Consider the following 6,000-nt stretch of genomic DNA (forward strand, 5'->3'; position numbering starts at 1 on the left):
AGGTAGCTGTAGTGGCTGCCATCTCGGGGCTGCCCTCCCACCTCCCACCTTTCATGCAACCGTCAGTCGTATTAGCTAAGTGAATGAGTGAGTGAGTGACCGCCCGATTGAGGAAGTCAGCTTGGCCAGGTGGGAAAGCCGGGCTGTCATCCTCTTCCTTGGGGTTTGATGGGTGCTCCTGGCCAGGGTCTGGCTGAGTGGGCAGGTGGCATGAGCCAAGCACCGCCCGGCATCCCTGCCTGCCCATGGTGGGTCCCCCAGAGCAGGAGGCCTGTGGCTACAGTGATCTGAGAGAGCACTGGCCTTGGGATGCTCTTTTCAATTTTTGAAGAACAGCGTTAGTGAGATGAAGTTCACGTACCCTGCAGTCCACCCACTCAGTGGCTTCTAGTATGTTCCCAGAGTTGTGTAGCCTACTAGAACATCGTCATCACTCAGAAAGCAGCATGCGCCCCTTAGCTGGAACTCCCAGCTCCCTGCTCCCCTCTGCCCCTGGCTATGACTGGTCTGGTTTGGATTGGCCTGTTCTGGATGTTTCATGAGTGAACCACCCAGGGTCTGTGTGGCTTTTCGTGTCTGGCTTATTTCACTTGGTGTGGCATCTTCAGGGCGCACCCACGTCCCAGCCTGCACCAGGATCTCCTTCCCTCTGAGGCTGAGTCGTGCTGCACTGTGTGAACGGTCCTTGTGTTCATCCGCTGTCCATCAGCAGACACGTGGCGGCTTCAGCCTTTTGGCTCTCGTGAGCGAAGCTGTGGCGCACACGCGTGTGCACACTTTGACGTGGATGTCAGCTTGCCATTCCTCTTGGAGGGTTGGGGCACTTTCTCGCCCGTGGCGTGCATGTGAGGCTGCTGTAGCCTCACCGAGGAAGTGACTGTCCCAGGCTCTAAAGGTGCCTGAGGATGGCTGAGGGATGGGGCCGGCTCCACAGACGTCCCTACTGTGGAGCTCCAGATGGGGTGCTCATGAAGGCGACGTCTTCCTGGGCTGCTTCTCACAAGGGGCGCAGGTGGGCTCCCGAGTGGCCTGGAAGCTGGGGAGAGGCGTAGATGCGGATGGCGTGTTTGCTCTTGGGCTGGACCCCAGGGGGTTCCTGCAGGGCCCTGGGAGCTTGGCCTGGGCTGGGGCTCGGGTTGGGGCTCAGGAGTTGGACCGAGGGGCCCAGCCCCAGGGCTCTGGCCACCTGTGCTTGCTCCCTTCCCTGTCATTCTCTCTCATCTTAGCGTCTCCTCCCCAGGTGCTGCACCCTCAGTCCCCTCCTCTCTATCTCCAGCACCACTCACAGCTCCACACCCCCGGAATTCCCTGCGTTGTTGCCTCTGTGTCTTGGGGCCCTGGGAGCAAGCACAATGTCTGCAGTGCCCTGTACATGGCAGCCGGGGCCTGGGCTGCGCTGCACGTGGATGCCCGTCTCATCTCCATAGCCCGCTAAGAGTTCTTTCAAGGCCAAGAATTCTTCTCTTTGACCATATTTCCACCCCTCCGCCTGCCCTAGGACACTCTCCATAGTGGATGCTGCTCTTTGCCATGGCACGCTGGGAGGACAGGACTGTTGGGGTCCCCGTGTTCTGGCCTCTCCTGATCCTCCAGACACTGCTGCTTCCTGGGTCTGGGTGTCTGAGGGGATGTCCCTCAAGGTTCCCACCCAGCTCAGCCTGACAGGAGCCGCACCCTGCGAGGCCTCAGACCACACCATGCTGGGTGGGGACACGCAGGCCCTGAGTGACCTGTTCGGCGTCTGTGTTCACCACCCCACCCCGTCTGAGATCATCCCCAGCACCAGTCCCCCCAAATCGATTCATTATTTCTTTGTAACTAGGGCTTTTTCTAGTCAAAATAGTCAGCTTTTCTTGTTTCTCCAACATCTGGCTTTGATTGGCCCTGGCCTCCGTGGACGCTGGGGCCCTGATGCTGTGTCCAATGGGGAGGGCCAGCCGGGCCTGCATTCTCCGTGCACAAGGCCAGCTCTGCGAGAGGGTGGGAGACCCCCCACCCATCCTCCCCCTACACATCCGCACTCCTTGCCTTGGCCTGAGCCCAGCTCTGCAAAGCTGAGACCCTAGGGGACTCGCCCCATGGTTAGAGTGACCCCTGCTCTGGAGCCCTCATGGAGGGAGGCTGGGGGCGCTGGCCTTCAGAGACGTCCCTCAGGCCCCGGACAGAGCCGCTACCCCATCCTCCTTCACTGAGAGACGTGAGACAGAAGATTCCAGAAATCCTATGGCCCTTCTACATGGAATTTACCGAAGCTCAGACGTGCAGGGTCCCCAGCCTGTCCCTGGAGGGTGCAGCCCTGGGGCCTGCAGCAAACACTTCCCGCAGAGACAGGGATCCACAAGTCCGGGGCCTGTCACCCCCGGGAAGTTGGGGGCTGGGAAGGGATGGGCCCATCGGATCCGACGACAACGCCCCTTCCTGGTTCTCCACTCCTTCCCACCCAACATCCGCATGGCAGGAGTGCTCCACGCAGCGCCAGGGACTCAAAGCCCACCTTTACACGGTCCTCTGAGCTCCCCTGAGGGCACCCACTCCAGTGGGTGGAGAGGCCAGGCAATGAGTGAGCAGCTTCCCCTCCAGATTGGGGAGCCCATGGCCCTGCTCCCGCAGAACCCCCTCAGCCGGGCCAGCCCCAGTCACGTGATGCTGCTCGTCTCCTTCCCACAGGTTCACTGGGAGAGCTTCGTGTCCCTGTGTCCCGTATTCTCAGCGCGGTTACTCAGCCCTCGGTGTGATGACAGTGTCATGGATTTTAGCGATGATCACATAAGGAAGGGTGTCCTTGTCTGACAGTATGAGACGACACCGGTATTTGGATAATTATGGAAGTGCTCAAATATCCCAGGATAGAAGCCTGGACGAATCCCTGAGGTTGGTGGATTGGCATGTGCCTCCCCCTGTACCTTCCTTGCCAACGGGCACCCCTGAGCAGCTTCCTGGGGTGTGCCTGGGGTGCCCCGGGCCACCCACATGGCCGTCCCTCCTCTGGCAGTGGTGACATTGTGCACATCTGTGGTCTCTGCTTTGGCCTGGGCCCACTGAAGGGAAGGAGCAGGGAAGTAGCCACAGGGCAGCCTGAGCCCGTGACCGGGCCCAGTTAGCAGCAGGCTCGGCTGGCAGAACTGACCAGTCACAGATGCCGAGTGAGGCCCACTCGAGGCCAGGACACTGTCGTGCTCCCAGCGTGTGGGTGCTGGGCAGGGTCCCGGCCTGCAGGAGTTTGCCACAGACGGCACGAGGAATGAGCCGGGCCCAGGATGGAGCACGGGAGACCACCAGGAGCGGCTTGGGCCCGGTGTCTGGGGTTGACAGCAGGACCCTGGGTAGAGCTTTGGGGTTGGGAGAAGATGCTTAGTGGGACCAACCCTTCAACTCACTCCCTCTCAGCTTCTCAGCCTGGAGCCAGGGCCGCCCAGGCAGGCCCCAGCTTTCACAGCTGCGGGCAGCCCCCCCGCCCCCCGGCCTGGGGGAGGTGTTCCCAGCAGCCTGCGCGGCCCGGGGCAGGGGTGAAGCAGCCTGTTAAACAAAACGAGGTGCTCCGGCTAGTACCTTAGCTTTACGAAGTGTTTGGAATTCCGACGGCCCGCAGCTGGGCGCGCCCATTCTCCCGGGGACTTTACCGGCGGCCAGGGCCTTAAATAATTCTTACAAAAACCATGTCAGCCCCAAACTGTGTGATATCTGATTTGTAGCACTCATAAAACCCCATGCCTGCTGCCAGAGAGGGGGAGGGCCGAGCCCAGCCTCACACATCTCATTTCCCGCCTGTGCGTGCATGGCCTGAGTGAGGGGTGCCCTGGGGGAAGGGTGGCCCCAAAGAACTGGACCCCTGCAGTTCCCCCTGGGGCTCCCGCCTTGCCCTGTGGCCCCTGCCTCCCCATCAGCGGGACGGCATGGGTCCCCCCATCGCCACATTGGAGACACAGCCTGTTGCGCCCCCACTTTGTTAACTACGGGAGGAGAGCCGGCCTTGGAAGTCAGGGTGTCCCCCGTGGCAGGGACAGCAGCAGCGGCCTCCTCAGGGCCAGCGGAGGGCACAGCTTCTGCCAGCAGGACAGTATGGACGGCACACCCGCCGGACTCTGTGGGCCAAGTGTTGGGGCTTGGAGACCCCACGGGGAGAGGGCCCTGGCCCACCTAGGATGGAGCTCAGGAGGAGACCCCCAGGCAGAGTGGGGGACCGACCTTGTGAAGCGCAGGCTGCTCCCATGCCCTGAGTCAGAGCTGAGGCCATGTCTCATCCTCTTTCAGTGTTCCGAGCAGACCCCCGGTGCCCAAAGGTGGCAGCCAGCACTGCTCGGCCACTCCCTCCCCCATCACGGGCCAGGAAGTGCCCAGATGACCCCTGGGCAGCTGGGCCTGACCGTGGGCATGGAGGCATTGAGGAGGAGCTAGGCTCGTCCCACCTGGAATGCCACTGAGGACATCCTGGTGACCCCGGGCGGGAGCAGGAGCCCTCAGCCTCAGGGCTGCCGGTCAGGGGGCCTGGATAAGCCCTGCTTTGGTTGTGGGCACACTGGGGAGGGGGCGGCCCATTGATTGGTGGCTCCTCGGTAGGGGATGGTCATTAAAGCCCTAGATCAAAGGGCTCTGGAAACACACGCTCATTAGGAAGGCCAGCGAGCCGCAGGCCAGGGGCGTAGACAGGGGTCTGCTGTTCATTCCCCACCGCCGGGGTCAGAAATCCCAGGTCCCCACCCCCACCCGAGCCACAGGCTGGAGCCACAGAACGCCCATGGGCCTGGGCCATGGTGGGCGAGATTCTCGGGTGGTCCCCAAGGCCCCCACCATTCTGGCTTTCAGTGGCCATCCTGCAGTTAGTGAGAAGACCGATGGCTGGCCACTGGGACCTGGGACTCGAGGGCCCTGCCCACGGGTGTAGGAGGGTCACATGGGCTGCCCAGGGGCTGGGGCACGGCACTCCCCCCCAGCTGGCTCCTAGTGGCTGGCAGACAATGGCCACCACCTGGACCGGGAGCACAGGAGGCTGGGGCCTAGGAGCAGGCCTAGTAGCAGCTTCTGGGAGGGAGGCCTGGCTGCAGGTATGCGGCCTGGGTGAGGGGCCAGGAGTCCGGGTTTCCACTTGGAGCTGCCGCCTTGCAACCCTGAGGCCCTTGGCTGCCACCTTGTCTTGCTTTGTCTAAAATGTGGAGATGAGGCCAGACGCAGTGGCTCATGCCTATAATTCCAGCACTCTGGGAGGCCGAGGCGGCTGGATCACTTGAGTCCAAGAGTTCGAAACCAGCCTGGCCAACGTGGAGAAACCCCATCTCTACTAAAAACACAAAAATTAGCCAGGTGTGGTGGCGGGTGCCTGTAATCCCAGCTACTCGGGAGGCTGAGGTAGGAGAATCACTTGAACCTAGAAGGTAGAGGTTGCAGTGAGCTGAGATTACACCACTGCACTCCACCCTGGGTGACAGAGCAAGACTCGGTCTCAGTAAATAAATAATAATAAAATAAAATGTGGAGATGATAACACTTGCCCAGGAGACACGGGCCTGCAGAAGAAGCCCGCCTCACATCGCGCTGCGCACCCTGGGGTCCCCGCCGCCGATACCCAGCCCCTCCTCCCCCGGTGCCTGCTGGCGCATGGCAAGCCCGTCACCTCCCTGCCAGCTGGGGCTCTGTCCCTCACTGTCTGTCCCTCACGCGGCCACGGTGTGGCAGAGCATGCCAGGCAAGGGCACCGGAGGCTCAGGCCTCATGGCATGGGCCGTTTTTCGGAGATGGCATTGCCACTGCTGGCCTGGGATGGGACCTCCCTCTGTGCTGCCCCTAGACAGCCAGCCACGCACCAACTGGAGTCAGCTCAGCTCCTCTGCAGCCCCCACCCTGGTCAGGACCTAGCTTTGCCCCCCAGGGGTGTCTCACTCCCTTAAGGAGCATTCCAGGTCCTAGTGTTCCTCAGCACTGTGTCCCCGACCCCCACGGCTGCCTCCTGCCGCCAGGCTGGTCCCCAGTGAGGAGGTACTGGGGGGCTTCGGGGCTGCTGGGTCG

Source organism: Macaca fascicularis, chromosome 14, assembly GCF_037993035.2.
Source record: "Macaca fascicularis isolate 582-1 chromosome 14, T2T-MFA8v1.1".
Lineage (NCBI taxonomy): Eukaryota > Metazoa > Chordata > Mammalia > Primates > Cercopithecidae > Macaca > Macaca fascicularis.